Source organism: Eriocheir sinensis, chromosome 13 (assembly GCF_024679095.1).
Source record: "Eriocheir sinensis breed Jianghai 21 chromosome 13, ASM2467909v1, whole genome shotgun sequence".
Taxonomy (NCBI): domain Eukaryota; kingdom Metazoa; phylum Arthropoda; class Malacostraca; order Decapoda; family Varunidae; genus Eriocheir; species Eriocheir sinensis.
This window is the reverse complement of record NC_066521.1, coordinates 23,664,231-23,683,595: the sequence shown is the minus strand read 5'-3', so window position 1 is coordinate 23,683,595 and position 19,365 is coordinate 23,664,231. Positions and strand designations below refer to the sequence as shown.

General features: G+C 45.7%; 1 protein-coding gene across 1 annotated transcript in view; it reads left to right on the top strand.

Annotated features, from left to right (window-relative positions):
• Nucleotides 1-12,639, top strand: part of LOC126998250 (ralA-binding protein 1-like) — a 67,810-nt gene extending 55,171 nt beyond the window's left edge. Inside the window, exon 5 of the transcript XR_007752735.1 lies at nucleotides 12,602-12,639. The gene's annotated coding sequence lies outside the window, so the exon portion shown is untranslated. The remainder of the gene's footprint in view (nucleotides 1-12,601) is intronic.
• The last annotated feature ends 6,726 nt before the right edge of the window (nucleotides 12,640-19,365 follow it).

Below are 19,365 nucleotides of genomic sequence, written 5' to 3'. Positions count from 1 at the left end.
CTATCTATCTGCCTCTCCCCTTCTCTTTCTTTCCCACATGTATATATTCAAGCATGTATTATATTATCTATCAGCCTTTTCCCCCCTTCAAACATGTATTTCTGTATTTATCAGTTTATCTATCTATCTGTCCTTTCCCATCTGTCTTTCCTTCACGCATGTATTTCTCATTCATTCATGTCATGGATCCTAGGAGCTCCCACCAGGGGATGGCCACGGCAGAAGAGCTTCCAACCTTCTCTATCCAGACACTCCCTCCTTGCCTGCTCAAGGATCTTTCCCCCCTCTCCCTAACGTACTCTTGCACCCTATCCCTCCATTTCACTGGAGGCCCAACATTCCCTCCCTCTATCTCACTCACATACACCCTTCTGGTCATCCTACTCTCCTCCATTCGCTCCATGTGGCCAAACCACTTTAAAGTCTGTCGCTTCACTTCTGCCCTTCACCCCTGTGTTGACACATTCCAAAACACACTTTCATTACTCACTCCATCCATTCTACTCACACCACACGCACTCCTCAAATAACTCATTTCCACTGCCTGCACTCTAGACCTCTGACTTTCATTCCAGGCCCACGTTTCATATGTGAGGGTTGGTACTGTTATTGTATTTCTCAAATCCTTCCATGCTCTCTCCTCATCTCTCTCTCCACCTCTCTCCTCATCTCTCTCTCCACCTCTCTCCTCATCTCTCTCTCTCTCCACCTCTCTCCTCATCTCTCTCTCCACCTCTCTCCTCATCTCTCTCTCTCTCTCCACCTCTCTCCTCATCTCTCTCTCCACCTTTCTCCTCATCTCTCTCTCCACCTCTCTCCTCATCTCTCTCTCTCTCCACCTCTCTCCTCATCTCTCTCTCCACCTCTCTCCTCATCTCTCTCTCTCTCTTCCTCTCTCTCTCCCTCTCTCTCTCTCTCCACCTCTCTCTCCTCATCTCTCTCTCTTCTCTCCCCTCTCTCCCTCTCTCTCTCTCTCTCTCACCTCTCTCCTCATCTCTCTCCTCTCTCCTCATCTCTCTCCCTCTCTCTCATCTCTCTCCCTCTCTCTCTCTCTCTCCACCTCTCTCCTCATCTCTCTCTCCTCTCCTCATCTCTCTCTCTCCACCTCTCTCCTCATCTCTCTCTCACCTCTCTCCTCTCTCTCTCCACCTCTCTCCTCTCTCTCTCCTCTCTCCTCATCTCTCTCTCCCTCTCTCTCTCTCTCTCTCCACCTCTCTCCTCATCTCTCTCTCTTCTCTCTCCTCATCTCTCTCTCCACCTCTCTCCTCATCTCTCTCTCCTCTCCTCATCTCTCTCCCTCTCCTCTCTCTCCACCTCTCTCCTCATCTCTCTCTCCCGATCTCTCCTCTTCTCTCTCTCTCCACCTCTCTCCTCCTCTCTCTCTCCACCTCTCTCCTCATCTCTCTCTCCACCTCTCTCCTCATCTCTCTCTCCACCTCTCTCCTCATCTCTCTCTCTCCACCTCTCTCCTCATCTCTCTCTCCACCTCTCTCCTCTCTCTCTCCACTTCTCTCTTCATCTCTCTCTCCACATCTCTCCTCATCTCTCACTCTCTCACCACCTCTCTCCTCTCCTCATCTCTCTCTCCACCTCTCTCTCTCTCTACCTATCCCCCTCTCTCCTCATCTCTCTCTCCACCTCTCTCCTCATCTCTCTCCACCTCTCTCCACATCTCTCTCCACATCTCTCCTCATCTCTCTCTCCACCTCTCTCCTCATCTCTCTCTCCACCTCTCTCTCATCTCTCTCTCCTCTCTCTCATCTCTCTCCCTCTCTCCTCATCTCTCTCCCTCTCTCCTCTCTCTCTCTCTCCTCCCTCTCTCCTCATCTCTCTCTCTCCCTCTCTCATCTCTCTCACCTCTCTCTCATCTCTCTCTCCCTCTCTCCTCTCTCTCACCTCTCTCCATCTCTCTCCACCTCTCTCCTCATCTCTCTCTCCACCTCTCTCCTCATCTCTCTCTCTCTCTCTCTCACCTCTCTCCTCATCTCTCTCCACCTCTCTCCTCATCTCTCTCTCCCCTCTCTCTCTCTCTCCACCTCTCTCCTCATCTCTCTCTCCACCTCCTCTCTCTCTCCACCACTCTCCTCATCTCTCTCTCCTCCTCTCTCTCTCTCCACCTCTCTCCACCCCACTCTCCTCTTCTCTCTCTCTCCACCTCTCTCCTCATATCTCACCTCTCCTCATCTCTCTCCACCTCTCTCCTCATCTCTCTCCCTCCTCATCTCTCTCTCCCTCTCTCTCCTCTCTCTCCACCTCTCTCCTCATCTCTCTCTCCACCTCTCTCCTCATCTCTCTCTCCTCTCTCTCCACCTCTCTCCTCTCTCTCTCTCCACCTCTCTCTCATCTCTCTCCACCTCTCTCCTCATCTCTCTCTCCTCTCCTCATCTCTCTCCACCTCCTCTCCTCATCTCTCTCTCCAACTCTCTCCTCTCTCTCTCTCCACCTCTCTCCTCATCTCTCTCTCCACCTCTCTCCTCATCTCTCTCTCCCACCTCTCTCCTCATCTCTCTCTCTCTCTCTCTCCTCTCTCTCTCTCTCCACCTCTCTCTCCTCATCTCTCTCTCCACCTCTCTCTCTCTCTCCACCTCTCTCCTCATCTCTCTCTCCACCTCTCTCCTCATCTCTCTCTCCACCTCTCTCTCTCTCTCTCTCTCCACCTCTCTCCTCATCTCTCTCCCTCTCTCCTCATCTCTCTCTCTCTCTCACCTCTCCTCATCTCTCTCTCTCTCACCTCTCTCCTCATCTCTCTCTCCACCTCTCTCCTCATCTCTCTCTCTCTCCACCTCTCTCTCTCATCTCTCTCCACCTCTCTCCTCATCTCTCTCTCCTCTCTCCTCATCTCTCTCTCCACCTCTCTCCTCATCTCTCTCTTCACCTCTCTCCTCATCTCTCTCTCCACCTCTCTCCTCATCTCTCTCTCCACCTCTCTCCTCATCTCTCTCTCCACCTCTCTCCTCATCTCTCTCTCCACCTCTCCTCATCTCTCTCTTCACCTCTCTCCTCATCTCTCTCTCCACCTCTCTCCTCATCTCTCTCTCCACCTCTCTCCTCATCTCTCTCTCCACCTCTCTCATCTCTCTCTCCTCTCTCCTCATCTCTCTCCACCTCTCTCCTCATCTCTCTCTCTCCTCCTCTCTCTCCACCTCCTCATCTCTCTCACCTCTCCTCTCTCTCTACACCTCTCTCCTCATCTCTCTCTCCACCTCTCCTCATCTCTCTCACCTCTCTCCTCATCTCTCTCTCCTCTCTCTCTCTCTCCTCTCCTCTCCCTCTCTCCTCTCTCTCTCTCTCTCTGTCCCCCGCTCTCCTTCTCTTCTCTTCCACCTCTCCTCATCTCTCTCTCTCCACCTCTCTCCTCATCTCTCTCTCCACCTCTCTCCTCATCTCTCTCTCCACCTCTCTCAACATCACTCTCTCACCTCCTCCTCTCTCTCTCTCCCTCTCTCCTCATCTCTCTCTCACCTCTCTCCTCATCTCTCTCTCCTCTCTCCTCTCTCTCTCTCTCCACCTCTCTCCTCTCTCTCTCTCCACCTCTCTCCTCATCTCTCTCCCTCTCTCCTCATCTCTCTCTCCACCTCTCCCTCATCTCTCTCTCTCTCTCCCCTCTCTCCTCTCTCCCACCTCTCTCCTCATCTCTCCACCTCTCTCCTCATCTCTCTCCTCTCTCCTCATCTCTCTCACCTCTCTCCTCATATCTCTCCACCTCTCTCCTACTCTCTCTCTCCACCTCTCTCCTCATCTCTCTCTCCACCTCTCTCCTCATCTCTCTCCACCTCTCTCTCATCTCTCTCTCCACCTCTCTCCTCATCTCTCTCCACCTCTCCTCATCTCTCTCTCCTCTCCTCTCTCTCTCCTCTCTCTCTCCTCTCTCTCTCTCACCTCTCTCCTCATCTCTCTCTCCCTCTCTCTCATCTCTCTCTCTCCCACCTCTCTCCTCATCTCTCTCCCTCTCTCCTCATCTCTCTCTCCACCTCTCTCCTCATCTCTCTCTCCACCTCTCTCCCTCTCTCTCTCCACCTCTCTCCATCTCTCTCTCCTCTCTCCTCATCTCTCTCCACCTCTCCTCATCTCTCTCTCTCCCCTCTCTCTCTCTCTCTCTCTCCCCTCTCTCCTCATCTCTCTCCACCTCTCTCCTCATCTCTCTCTCCTCTCTCTCTCTCTCCCTCTCTCCTCATCTCTCTCTCTCTCTCTCATCTCTCTCTCCACCTCTCTCCTCATCTCCCCTCTCTCCTCATCTCTCTCTCTCTCCACCTCTCTCCTCTCTCTCTCCACCTCTCTCCTCATCTCTCTCTCCTCTCTCCTCTCTCTCCCTCTCTCCTCATCTCTCTCTCTCCACCTCTCTCCTCATCTCTCTCAACCACTCTCCACACCTCTCTCTCTCCACCTCTCTCCTCATCTCTCTCTCCACCTCTCTCCTCATCTCTCTCCTCATCTCCTCATCTCTCTCTCCACCTCTCTCTCCTCTCTCTCCCTCTCTCCTCATCTCTCTCCACCTCTCTCTCTCTCTCTCTCCACCTCTCTCCTCATCTCTCTCTCCACCTCTCTCCTCATCTCTCTCTCCACCTCTCTCTCTTCTCTTCCACCTCTCTCCTCATCTCTCTCCCCACATCTCTCCTCATCTCTCTCTCCACCTCTCTCTCCTCATCTCTCTCTACATCTCTCCTCTTATCTCTCTCCACCTCTCTCCTCATCTCTCTCTCCACCTCTCTCCTCATCTCTCTCTCTACCTTTCTCTCCTCTCTCTCCACCTCTCTCCTCATCTCTCTCCACCTCTCTCCTCATCTCTCTCTCCACCTCTCTCCTCATCTCTCTCTCTCTCCACCTCTCTCCTCATCTCTCTCTCTCCTCTCTCTCTCCCTCTCTCCTCATCTCTCTCTCCACCTCTCTCCTCATCTCTCCTCATCTCTCTCTCTCTCCACCTTTCTCCTCATCTCTCTCCACCTCTCTCCTCATCTCTCTCTCACCTCTCTCTCCTCTCTCTCTCTCCCTCTCTCATCTCTCTCTCCTCTCTCTCATCTCTCTCCACCTCTCCTCATCTCTCTCTCCCTCTCTCCTCATCTCTCTCTCCACCTCTCTCTCATCTCTCTCTCCACCTCTCTCCTCACCTCTCTCCACCTCTCTCCTCATCTCTCTCTCCACCTCTCTCCTCATCTCTCTCTCCACCTCTCTCCTCATCTCTCTCTCCACCTCTCTCATCTCTCCACCTCTCTCTCTCTCTCTCTCACCCTCTCTACACATCTCTCTCTCTCCACCTCTCTCCTCATCTCTCTCACCTCTCTCCTCTCTCTCTCTCTCTCTCTCCACCTCTCTCCTCATCTCTCTCTCTCTCTCTCTCTCTCTCTCTCTTCTCTCTCCTCATCTCTCTCTCCACCACTCTCCTCATCTCTCTCTCTCACTCTCTCTAACTCTCTCTCTCTCTCTCCACCTCTCTCCTCATCTCTCTCTCCACCTCTCTCCTCATCTCTCTCTCCACCTCTCTCCTCATCTCTCTCTCTCTCTCTCTCTCTCTCTCTCTCCCCCTCTCTCCACCTCTCTCTCTCCACCTCTCTCCTCATCTCTCTCTCCACCTCTCTCCTCATCTCTCTCTCCACCTCTCTCCTCATATCTCTCTCTCCTCATCTCTCTCTCCACCTCTCTCATCTCTCTATCCACCTCTCTCCTCATCTCTCTCTCCACCTCTCTCCTCATCTCTCTCTCCACCTCTCTCATCTCACTCTCTCTCTCTCTCTCCCACCTCTCCTCATCTCTCTCTCTCACCTCTCTCCTCTCTCTCTCTCTCCACCTCTCTCCTCATCTCTCTCCACCTCTCTCCTCATCTCTCTCTCTCCACCTCTCCTCATCTCTCTCTCCACCTCTCTCCTCATCTCTCTCCACCTCTCTCTCATCTCTCTCTCCATCTCTCTCCTTCTCTCTCTCTCCACCTCTCTCCTCATCTCTCTCTCCACCTCTCTCCTCATCTCTCTCTCCCCCTCTCTCCCTCTCTCTCCACCTCTCTCTCATCTCTCTCCCCTCTCTCCTCATCTCTCTCTCCACCTCTCTCCTCTCTCTCTCACCTCTCCTCATCTCTCTCCACCTCTCTCCTCATCTCTCTCTCCACCTCTCTCTCTCCACCTCTCTCCTCATCTCTCTCTCCACCTCTCTCTCTCTCTCTCTCTCTCTCTCTCTCTCTCACCTCTCTCTCATCTCTCTCTCTCCACCTCTCTCTTCATCTCTCTCTCCACTTCTCTCCTCATCTCTCTCTTCATCTCTCTCTCCACCTCTCTCCTCATCTCTCTCTCCACCTCTCTCCTCATCTCTCTCTCCACCTCTCTCCTCATCTCTCTCTCCACCTCTCTCCTCATCTCTCTCTCCACAATTTAACCACCGACAGGCTCAGTGCAGGTTTGACCATAGGTTACGATGTGGTATGTGTCGTAAGCTTGGTCATAAGAACCGTCTGTGCGATTACCATAACCAGTAGGAGTCCGGCAAAGAAGAAAACGCCAGTAGTAATGCAGTGAAAGGCCACAATGAAAACGATTATCTGACAATAGAACACATTAATGCACAGAGCCTTCTAGGAAACAAAGTGGAGGTTGAATTATTAGTGAAAGATAGACATATAGATGTCCTTTGTGTCAGTGAGACGTGGCTCCTTCATCGTACTCCAGACCAGCTTATTTATCTTCCACAATATAAAGTTTACCGGTGTGACACTGGACGGGGTGGTGGAGTTTGTATTTATGTTAAGGACTACCTGAGTGTTACTCTTCTCCCCACACACCCTGTTAGCAGGCCACCAGGTATTGAGGATGTCTGGGTCACCACACAACACCGAAAAATGCCATCTATCATCGTAGGATGTCTATACCGCCACCCTAAAGCAACACAAGAATCATTTGATTATATTCAGGATATTCTTAGATTAGTACGTCTTCGAAAGAAAACGTTCTTTTTGCTCGGCGACCTCAACGATGATTATTTATGTACCTCAAGTAAACTCAGGAATATCATTACTAATGCCAAATTTTCTCAGCTTATTCAAAATCCCACGAGAGTTACGGCTAACACTGCAACGCTCCTTGATGTTATTGTCACTAACAGGCCAGATACAGTTATAACCTCTGATGTTCATCCATGCTCCATTGCAGACCATGACCTAATTTCTGTCACTACAAATGTACGCAAGCCTCAGTGCTGCCAACCAACTGTTGTAACAAAACGAAGTCTAGGAAATTACTCCCCAATCGTATTTTGTAATGCACTTTACAAAGAGACGATCAACTTGAGCCAAATATTTAATACTGATGATGTTAACGTACAGACAAGTTTATTTACTAACATTTTCTGCTCATGTCTTGACCTTTGTGCCCCGATGGTGACCAAAGAGTTACGAGGACCTCCATGGTTAACTGAAGAACTTCACCACGTCATGCAAGAAAGGAACACCAGACAGAAAGCTCTAAAACACGATAGATATGACATAAGCCTACAACAAGAATATAAAGTCCTAAAGAAAAAAGTCAAAGCCATGATGGGTACTGCCAGGAAGGACTATTATAAAGATAGACTTAACACGTCCAGAGGTAACACAACAGCCTTGTGGAAAATCTTGAGAGAAATAGTTCCTAATGCTACAAAGAAACAAGCTAATAAAGTATATCAGGAATGCAGTGTCGAAGACTTCAATAATTTCTTTGCTAATGTTGGAAAAAAAGCTTTCGAGGAATCTCAAAACAGTGTAAGAAACAATCACGAAAACTCACCCCCTGAAAACCCTGAAAACAATAACAGTCGTTACACCTTTCCACCCCAGCCCACCGATACTGACACAATCACTCTCACTATGAAGCACCTCAAGGAATCCAACTCATATGGATCTGACGATATTTCCCTGAGATTCATCAAAGACGCTCTGCCAGCAATTCTACCATATATCACATGCATCATAAATACATCTATTACAACAGGTATAATGCCTGGAAACATGCTATTGTCACACCAATATTTAAGAAAGGAAATCCAGAAGAAGTAGGTAACTACAGGCCAATTTCCTTGCTCCCAGTTGCATCGAAAATATTAGAAAAGATAGTCGCAACTCAATTGGCCCAATTTATGGAACGGCATTCCCTCTTTAGCAGTACTCAACATGGCTTCAGACCAAACTTGTCTACTGAGACGGCACTCTTACAAGTTTCCAAAAAGATTTATGACACCACGGACAAAAGAGAAATATGTCTTTGAACTCTTTGCGACCTATCTAAAGCTTTTGACAGTGTCAGCCATAACATTCTACTTAGAAAATGTAACAGATTAGGAATAGATATATTTTGGTTTAAAGATTATTTGTGTAACAGGACTCAGTCTGTGTGAATCGGGGGAAATTTGTCCTCTACACTAGAAGGGCCTTTTGGAGTCCCGCAAGGATCTATTCTCGGCCCTCTGCTATTTAACGTCTTCGTAAATGACCCGTCACAAGAAATTAAAGAACGTTTTGTTATTCAATATGCTGACGAGACACAATTCTTTCATACTGGTAATACTGAAAATCTACCTGAACTAATTCTTAGAACAGAACAGACATTAGAAAAAATTAAAAACTATTTTAACAGGAACGGTCTCTTGCTGAACTCCAAAAAAACTCAATGTATATTTCTAGGCACAAGAGCTCTGATGTCACGAATACCGGATAACACCACTATCAAAGTAGGGGGTGCCTTAGTAAAACCTTGTCAAAAATTTGGGGCTACATTTCGACAGTAACATGTTGTTTGATATGCACGTGACAGAAATCAGTAAAAAGGTATCTGGCATGCTTATGTACATCAGTCGTTTTCAAGACATGCTCAGCAGAAAAGCCAGGCTAATAGTGGTTCAGACACTTGCGTTAAGTCACCTTAACTATGGGATAACTGTTTGGGGCACCACAAATATCACACAGCTGAATAGAGTTCAGAAGCTACAGAAAGTTTGACCATGTCAGCCCACTCTTAAAAGAACTACAGTGGCCAAATATTACACAGAAGTGCATTTTTGAACAGTGCATCATAGTATTCAAAGCACTGAAGAAGCATTTTCCTGAATGGCTATTCTCTTTTCCACAAGTAGGACAAATAGTTGACATAAACACAAGACAACAAAATCTCCTCTGTGTACCCAAAACACACAGTGACATTGGGTCCCGATCTATCACAGTCAGAGGGCCAAAACTATGGAATAACCTCCCCACAAAGGCAAAGAATTGTCACAGTCTGCATACCTTTAAGGTCAATCTGAAGAAACACCTCTTGCAAGATAGCTCAGGAAACTAATCAGACTGAATACTCTTATTACATTTTATCATATAATGTTCTGCATGATGTCCTAGATATTAGTCCACACTTTATCTTTAGCACCAATTATATACTACTTATATTTTAGGGATTATCTGTAAATTTTATCGCACTCCATATACCGTGTTCAATAGTTTTAAGCCAGTAAAGAATAACCATTGTATAAATGGAAATAAAGTTTCTGATTCTCTCTCTCTCTCTCTCTCTCTCTCTCTCTCTCTCTCTCTCTCTCTCTCTCTCTCTCTCTCTCTCTCTCTCTCTCTCCCATAACTTACTCACTTGTGCCCATAAACTTACTCACCAATGCCAATAAACTTACTCATCTTGCCCCCAAAACTTCCTCACCAATGTCCATAACTTACTCACTTGTGCCCATAAACTTACTCACCAGTGCCCATAAACTTACTCACCTGACCCCATGAATTTACTCACCAATGCCCATAAACTAACTTGTGCCATAAACTTATTCACCTTTCCCCCAAAACTTACTCACCAATGCTCATAAACTTACTCACCTGAGCCCATGAACTTACTCACCTTACCCCAAAACTTACTCACCAATGCCCATAAACTTACTTGTGCCCATAAACTTACTCACCTTTCCCCCAAAACTTACTCACCAATGCCCATAAACTTACTCACCTGAGCCCATGAACTTACTCACCTGCCCCCAAAACTTACTCACCTGCCCCCAAAACTTACTCACCAATGCCCATAACTTACTTGTGCCCATAAACTTACTCACCAAACCCCATACACTTACTCACTACGAGGGCTGCACATTTGAATCTTACCAGGGCACACACACACTAAGAATTATTTGTCCTGGTATAGTGTGGCTAATTCTTATGGCTCCGTGGTGTAGTGGTTAGCATGCCAGGGTTGGAATCCCCCTCCCTGGACAGTCATTTAATTGTTGCCCACTTATGAATTTTCCCCAAAAACATTTGAGGAAGAATTAATTTTGTCATAGGTGTGTAGGTGAGTAAGGTTAGGTTATGTTCATCCTTCCTTTCAGGCGGGCTGGATGTACCTATTGTTAGACCTTGCTATATAGATCTCTCTCTCTCTCTCTCTCTCTCTCTCTCTCTCTCTCTCTCTCTCTCTCTCTCTCTCTCTCTCTCTCTCTCTCTCTCTCTCTCTCTCTCTCTCTCTCTCTCTCTCTCTCCCCCCCATAACTTGCTCACTTGTGCAAATAAACTTACTCACCTATGTCCATAACTTACTCACTTGTGCCCATAAACTTACTCACCTGAGCCCATGAACTTACTCACCTGCCCCCAAAACTTACTCACCAATGCCCATAAACTTACCTTGTGCCCATAAACTTACTCACTAAACTGCCCACCTGCCCATAACTTACTTGTGCCCATAAACTTACTTACCAATGCCCATAAACTTATTCACCTGAGCCCATGAACTTACTCACCTGCCCCCAAAACTTACTCACCAATGCCCATAACTTACTTGTGCCCATAAACTTACTCACCAAACCCCATACACTTACTCACTACCAGGCAGCACATTTGAATCTTACCAGGGCACACACACACTAAGAATTATTTGTCCTGGTATAGTGTGGCTAATTCTTATGGCTCCGTGGTGTAGTGGTTATCATGCCTACCTATGAATCTGCCGGCCAGGGCTGGAATCCCCCTCCCTGGACAGTCATATAATTGTAGCCCACTTATGATTTTTTTTTACTCGGAATGCCTCACCATATTTAAGCATTTTGTGTTATATTGTCTGACTACATCATACTCTGATCTTAACACTTTACTTTAACCTTTTATCATGATAACGTTTTAGCTTTGTATGTTTAATACTTTTTACCTTATAACTCACGAATGTTGTCTAACTCAGTTTTGATATAGGTATTTTCTTTTGTGTATTAACTTCATTTTAATGTTCTCGTAAGCGTAAGTCTCATGGAAAAGAATAACCATTGTAACAATAGAAATAAAGTTCATCTCTCTCTCTCTCTCTCTCTCTCTCTCTGTTACCTACGTACTTATTGAAGACATTGTGCATCGGTCTAAAGCATTCTCTCTCTCCCTTACTGCTTGTCTCCGCTCTCCTAAACACACAAACACACACACACACACACACTCAAACACACACACACACACACACTCAAACACACATATACACACACACACACACACACACACACACACGTATCCTCCTCTTCCTTCTCCTCCTCCTCCCCATCATCGTCCCCTCTAAAGTTTCCTCCACCTCCTCCTCCCCCTCCTACCCCGCCCCCTGCGCCATGTTTAAATGTTTAAAAGGCCTCGTCGCGTCATTTCTAGCCACCATGTCCCCAGGTTTAAAGCCCCGGATACCCAGCGACCTTGAAAGTGTCCTAGAAAACGAAACTAGGGAAGCCAAGCTGGAGGGGAAGACAAGAGTATGGAACGCCTTGTGATGGGACGGTTAATGTTCTCTGTTACTACTACTACAAGTATATAACAAGTATAGTCTCTCTCTCTCTCTCTCTCTCTCTCTCTCTCTCTCTCTCTCTCTCTCTCTCTCTCTCTCTCTCTCTCTCTCTCTCTCTCTCTCTCTCTCTCTCTCACACACACACACACACACACATACACACAATCTTTATTTATATATATTTATTTATTTACAGTAAGTCTCTCTCTCTCTCTCTCTCTCTCTCTCTCTCTCTCTCTCTCTCTCTCTCTCTCTCTCTCTCTCTCTCTCTCACACACACACACACACACACACACACACACCATTAATTTCACATCAACCAGTTTATTTATTTATCTCTATCCAGTGCAATATAAATGAGTGATTTTGTTTCTTCTATTTTTCTGTCTATCTTTTGCTGTTTCTGTGTGTGTGTGTGTGTGTGTGTGTGTGTGTGTGTGTAAGGTTAGATTAGGCTAGGCAAGGTTAGGTTAGGTAAGGTTTGGTAAGGTTAGATTAGGTTATGCAAGGTTAGATTAGGTTAGGTAAGGTTAGATTAGGTTAGGTAAGGTTAGATTAGGTTAGGTAAGGTTAGATTAGGTTAGATAAGGTTAGATTAGGTTAGGTAAGGTTAGATTAGGTTTGGTAAGGTTAGATTAGGTTAGGTAGGGTTAGATTAGGTTTGGTAAGGTTATATTAGGTTTGGTAAGGTTAGATAAGGTTTGGTAAGGTTAGATTAGGTTAGGTAAGGTTAGATAAGGTTTGGTAAGCTTAGATTAGGTTAGGTAGGGTTAGATTAGGTTAGGTAAGGTTAGATTAGGTTTGGTAAGGTTAGATATGGTTTGGTAATCCAAATGACCATTCTGCAGGGAGTTGCCGGAGCCAGTGTTGACGTCGGACATAACAATAATAATAATAATAATAATAATAATAATAATAATAATAAAAATGACCGTTCTGCAGGGAGTTGCCGGAGCCAGTGTTGACGTCGGACATGATGCCACACTTTGAGGATGTAGCGATGATTCCTAACCCCGGGGAGCGCGCCGAGGCCATGCGCCAGCTGATCAACCGCCTGCCAACCGCCAACCGCCTGCTGCTCCAATACATGTTCAAGCATATGGGACACATCATTGCAAGGGTAACTAGGGATTTTCTTTATGGTACTTATTTATTTGCTTTTATATTTATTTATTTTTGTTTTTCTCTCTCTCTCTCTCTCTCTCTCTCTCACCACTTCAGTAATGCGGCGCCATGCCCGGTCTGAGGGCGCCGCTGGACTGTGCGTGTTTGACCTTATTTTAAAGCTACTATTTGACCATCGCAGGAATTATTACACTTTTCATTAGTCTTCATTAATGAGTGAGTGCCTCAAGTCATTGTTTTGTCTCTGGGGTGCCGCACATAACCTATTCCCAAAGCTTAAAAAGGACGTCAATCAGGCCTTCACGAGTGTTTTACAGGTTCAAGGTTCAGAGGAAGGGTCAAACTGCATCCAGGCTCACTAATATACCCATGCAAGTGACCCAGACTCCTAGGAAATCACATCAACACAAAACAAATTACTACAGAATCATACCCAACACACCGAATTCATCCAAAATCACACCCAACACACTCAATTGCTCCAGTGCTAGCAACTGCAATATAAATATGTGATTTTTTTTTCTATTTTTCTCTCTATCTTTTGCCGTTTCTGTGTGTGTGTGTGTGTGTGTGTGTGTGTGTGTGTGTGTAAGGTTAGATTAGATTAGGTTAGGTAAGGTTTGGTAAGGTTAGATTAGGTTAGGTAGGGGTAGATTAGGTTTGCTAAGGTTTTGCAAGGTCATATTAGGTTAGGTAATGTTGGATTAGGTTAGGTAAGGTTATATTAAGTTAGATAAGGTTAGATAAGGTTTGGTAATGTTAGATTAGGCTATGCAAGGTTAGATTAGGTTAGATTAGGTAAGGTTAGACTAGGTTAGGTAAGGTTAGATTAGGTTTGGTAAGGTTAGATTAGGTTAGGTAGGGTTAGATTAGGTTTGGTAAGGTTAGATTAGGTTTGGTAAGGTTAGATAAGGTTTGGTAAGGTTACATTAGGTTAGGTAAAGTTAGATTAGGTTAGATAAGGTTAGATTTGGTTAGGTAAGGTTAGATTAGGTTAGGTAAGGTTAGATTAGGTTAGGTAAGGTTAGATTGGGTTAGGTAAGGTTAGATGAGGTTTGCTAAGGTTAGATTAGGTCAGGTAGGGTTAGATTAGGTTTGGTAAGGTTAGATTAGGTTTGGTAAGGTTAGATATGGTTTGGTAATCCAAATCACCATTCTGCAGGGAGTTGCCGGAGCCAGTGTTGACGTCGGACATAACAATAATAATAATAATAATAATAATAATCCAAATAATAATAATAATCCAAATGACCGTTCTGCAGGGAGTTGCCGGAGCCAGTGATGCCGTCGGACATGATGCCACACTTTGAGGACATAGCGATCATTCCTAACCCCGGGGAGCGCGCCGAGGCCATGCGCCAGCTGATCAACCGCCTGCCAACCGCCAACCGCCTGCTGCTCCAATACATGTTCAAGCATATGGGACACATCATTGCAAGGGTAACTAGGGATTTTCTTTATGGTACTTATTTATTTGCTTTTATATTTATTTATTTTTGTTTTTTTCTCTTTGTGTGTTTGTGTGTGTGTGTGTCTCTCTCTCTCTCCTCCGTTTTCCTTCAATTGTCCTCTTTTTTTTTTTCCTTCATATTCCTTGTGTGTGTGTTTCTCTCTCTCTCTCTCTCTCTCTCTCTCTCTCTCTCTCTCTCTCTCTCTCTCTCTCTCTCTCCTCCATTTTCCTTCAATTGTCCTCTTTTTTTCCTTCATATTCCTTGTGTGTGTGTTTCTCTCTCTCTCTCTCTCTCTCTCTCTCTCTCTCTCTCTCTCTCTCTCTCTCTCTCTCTCTCTCTCTCTCTCTCTCTCTCTCTCTCTCTCTCTCTCTCTCCTCCATTTCCTTCAGTTTTCCTCTTTTTCCTTCATATTCCTTGTGTGTGTTTCTCTCTCTCTCTCTCTCTCTCTCTCTCTCTCTCTCTCTCTCTCTCTCTCTCTCTCTCTCTCTCTCTCTCTCTCTCTCTCTCTCTCTCTCTTCTTTTCTCCATTTTCCTTCAATTTTCCTCTTTTTCCTTCATATTCCTTGTGTGTGTGTTTCTCTCTCTCTCTTCTTTTCTCCATTTTCCTTCAATTTTCCTCTTTTTTTCCTTCATATTCCTTATGTGTGTGTTTCTCTCTCTCTCTCTCTCTCTCTCTCTCTCTCTCTCTCCTTTCCTCCGTTTTCCTTCAATTTTCCTTTTTTTCCTTCATATTCCTTGTGTGTGTTTCTCTCTCTCTCTCTCTCTCTCTCTCTCTCTCTCTCTCTCTCTCTCTCTCTCTCTCTCTCTCTCTCTCTCTCTCTCTCTCTCTCTCTCTCTCTCTCTCTCTCTCTCTCTCTCTCTCTCTCTCTCTCTCTCTCTCTCTCTCTTTTCCTTTCCTCTTCTTTCCATTTTCCTTCAATTTTCATCTTTCCCTCCATTTTCCTTCAATTTTCCTCTTTTTTCCTTCATATTCCTTGGGCACTGGAGTAGGGAGTGTTCTGGGGTGCCAGGCTGTGTGGGGCACCATGGGCAGTGTGTGCAGGTGTCATGAAGTGTTCTGGGGTGGCAGGCAGTGTGGGGCACCATGGGCAGGAAGTGTTCTGGGGTGTGGTGGTAGTTTGACAAGGCTTTGGTAGAGGTGGTTGTGTTAGTAATTCTATGGTGGGTACTAGTGTTTTGAGCCTGGTGACAACAAGGCTTTGGTAGAGGTGGTTGTGTTAGTGAGTGTGTGTGTTGAGCATGTCTTCAGCGCACACTGCCTCTGTTGCTGACGAGTAAGGTGGCACTCTCTGCATTGTGATTTCAGGTGCCTGAGGACGCCTTCCCATGGACAGCAGCAGGCGACATCCTCCTGAGGGGCTGCTGTGTGGTGTCCATCCTCTTTTGTATAAAGACAAATACACTTACCTCAACACAACAACTTTTTTTATATTCATATGTTTTCTGGGAGGGAGAAGGGGGAGAGAGGCAGGATGGTGTGTGCCTGTGAGGTGAGTGTTGTATGAAATGACCACCCTCAAACTTCCCCTTCAGGCTCGCTTGCGACATAAGTTTTAGCGAGTGTGTGTTTCCACACTCTCCGTTGGGTGTGTGAGTGGACTGTCCCGTGGCTTCAGACTTGCCAGAGTAATAATTTTTTTTACTACAGCAAAGGAGACGGCTCAAGGTAAAGTTGGGGGCATACACTATAACTGCGCATGGCCTCAGTGCTCATCTCCGTGACATTGAGCCTGTGGTGGGAGGGAGCTCATTACCCCGGCTAGTGTGACATCCGGGTTACGACAGTTTACCTTCCCCAGGTTTCCCCAGGTACCCATTTATCAACCAGCACACGGAGTAGTGGCCAGCAGGTACGGTGACCACTGGACCACGGAGGCATATGAGACGGCCTTCAGTCAACCCTGGCTTATGGGGACAAAGGAGTCGTTAACCCCAGCAAGAGTCACACACAACGACACCCACTATAAATACAATTCACTTGTGCCACTGACGGCCTGGGGTTGTCCATGGGGCCCCTCATGAGAGCCTGCCAGCGCTATAGCCAGCAAGGAAAAAAATATTAGAAGCAGTTGCAGCATTGGCCAAGCAAGAGTCACATGGCAGTCACTATAAATAAAATTCGCTTTTGCCATTAACCGTCTAGGGTTGTCCAGGAGGCCCGCACCTCAAAAAAGCCTTTCAGCGCTGTAGCAGCACCAATATAAAGTTTAAAGAAATGGTAGCAATAGTAACATAGACCACTATAAATAAAATCCTCCTCCTCCTCCTTCCCACGGGTGACCCAAACTCCCTCAACGTCCCTGGGGCCAGAGTTCAGCCTCCCCCTGGGCCACACCTTCAGGACGGCACTCTGGAGCCTGGCGGTGGAGCTGGTGGAGGGGCCGGCACTTAGGCAGGCACTTGTGGCATCCGTGAACCTGCTGTCCCTGGTCACTGGCACTGCAAAGGAGGCTGTAGAAGTGGGTGCCAGGGGGGGGGGGTTCGCACTGTTGTTGTAGTAGTAGTAGTAGTAGTAGTGGTGGTGGTGGTAGTAGTAGTAGTAGTGGTAGTAGTAGTAGTAGTAGTAGTAGTAGTAGTAATAGAAGTAGTGTTATTATTATTATTATTATTATTATTATTATTTTGTGTAGTAGTTTTTTTAATATTTTTTTTCTGTTGACTATTTATTTATTGCTTCTTCTTCTTCTTCTTCTTCTTCTTCTTCTCTTGTTTGTCTGTATGTCTGTTTCTCTGATTAGTTGTTTTGTTTTTTGTTTTCTTTCTTGCCTCTTGTTTCGTGTTCCTTATCTTCGTTTCCCTCCTCCTCTTCCTCCTCCTCCTTCTCCTCCTCCTCTTTCTCAAACTTATCTCATTTTCCTGCAGTTTTTCTTGCCTCGTTTTTCTTCTCCTTGTTCTTGTTTTCTTTCTTCTTGAACTTCTTATTGCTCTTCTTCTTGTTATCCTTGTCTTTGTCTTTTTCTTTGTTCGTATTTTTCTCGTTATTGTTCTTTTTCTTAATTTCTTCTTGTTCTCGTTCCTGTTATTTTTCTTCTCGTTAGTCAATTGAAAGAGAAGAAGAAGAAGAAGAAAGAGAGAGAGAAGAAGAAGAAGAAGAAGGGGAGAGAGAGAGAGAGAGGGAGAGAGAGAATACAAACAAACAAGCAAATGAAAGAAGAGAGAGAGAGAGCAACAAACAAACAAACGAGAGGATAAGAAGAGAGAAAACCTTCATTATCTCCCAGTCGTTCTCATCCTGATAACACTTCACACAATATATAACACTCGTCGTTAATTCCGAGGTCAAAGGTCAAGGTCAGGCGCCGTGGCCAGACGTATAACAGCTATATGTGAAGGCGAGCGGCGACGTGACCTTTGCCCGCCTAAGGTCAGACGCGACTGAAAAAAAAAGGGCGGAATTGTCGTACGTAGCCTCATTATATACCGACTTCCGACCCAAAAAACTGTCTCCTGGACCCCAATAACGAGATGCACTTATAATTAATGTTAAAATGGTTGATTCCTGATGTTTCTTGGCAATAGTTAGGCGTCAGAAACCGGGATATACTGCCATGCGCCGAGTACGATAATCTGTCACCGGGGCGGATATGGTCAGCTGTTCTGGGGACACGAACGATTGATTGATTGATGTTATAATTATTTACCATTATTATTAAGTATTATATCACCCTTGGCTCACTAATTATTATTTTATATAGGCCTACTACTACTACTACTACTACTACTTATACTACTTATACTACTACTACTACTACTACTACTACTACTACTACTACTACTACTACTACTACTACTACTACTACTACTACTACTACTACTACTACTACTACTACTACTACTACTACTACTACTACTACTACTACTACTACTACTACTACTACTACTACTACTACTACTACTACTACTACTACTACTACTACTACTGCTACTACTACTACTACTTCTACTACTACTACTACTACTATTACTACTACTACTACTACTACTACTACTACTAATAATAATGTGTAATGTGTATAATAATAATAATAATGAACTTCATCTCATGCTCTCAAAATATTTCTGATAATTTAGAACTGACTGACTGACTGACTTGACGCGGTTATAACTGGTTGGCTGACTGACTGACTTGACGTGGTTGGCTAACTGACTGACCTGACTGACTGACTGACTTGACTGACTGACTGATTTGACTGACTGACTGACTTAACGTGGTTAACTGGCTGACTGGTTGACTGACTGACTGACTGACTTGACTGACTTGACGTGGTTAACTGGCTGACTGGTTGACTGATTGACTGACTGACTTGACTGACTTGACGTGGTTAACTGGCTGACTGGTTGACTGATTGACTGACTGACTGACTGACTTGACTGACTTGACGTGGTTAACTGGCTGACTGGTTGACTGATTGACTGACTGACTGACTGACTTGACTGACTTGACGTGGTTGGCTAACTGACTGACCTGACTGACTGACTGACTTGACTGACTGATTGATTTGACTGACTGACTGACTTGACGTGGTTAACTGGCTGACTGGTTGCCTGACTGACTTGACTGACTGACTGACTGACTGACTGACTGACTGACTTGACGTGGTTAACTGGCTGACTGGTTGACTGACTGACTGACTGACTGACTGACTTGACGTGGTTAACTGGCTGACTGGTTGACTGACTGACTGACTGACTGACTTGACGTGGTTAACTGGCTGACTGGTTGACTGACTGACTGACTGACTTGACGTGGTTAACTGGCTGACTGGTTGACTGACTGACTGACAACGTGGTTACTGGCTGACTGGTTGACTGACTGACTGACAACGTGGTTAACTGGCTGACTGGTTGACTGACTGACTGACAACGTGGTTAACTGGCTGACTGGTTGACTGACTGACTGACGACGTGGTTAACTGGCTGACTGGTTCACAGTGATAGATGGATAGGCAGAGAGATGGAGAGAGATAAACAAACAGATAAACGGATAGATAGATATAGACAGATAGATAGACACAGGTTAGTGCATGATAACAGAT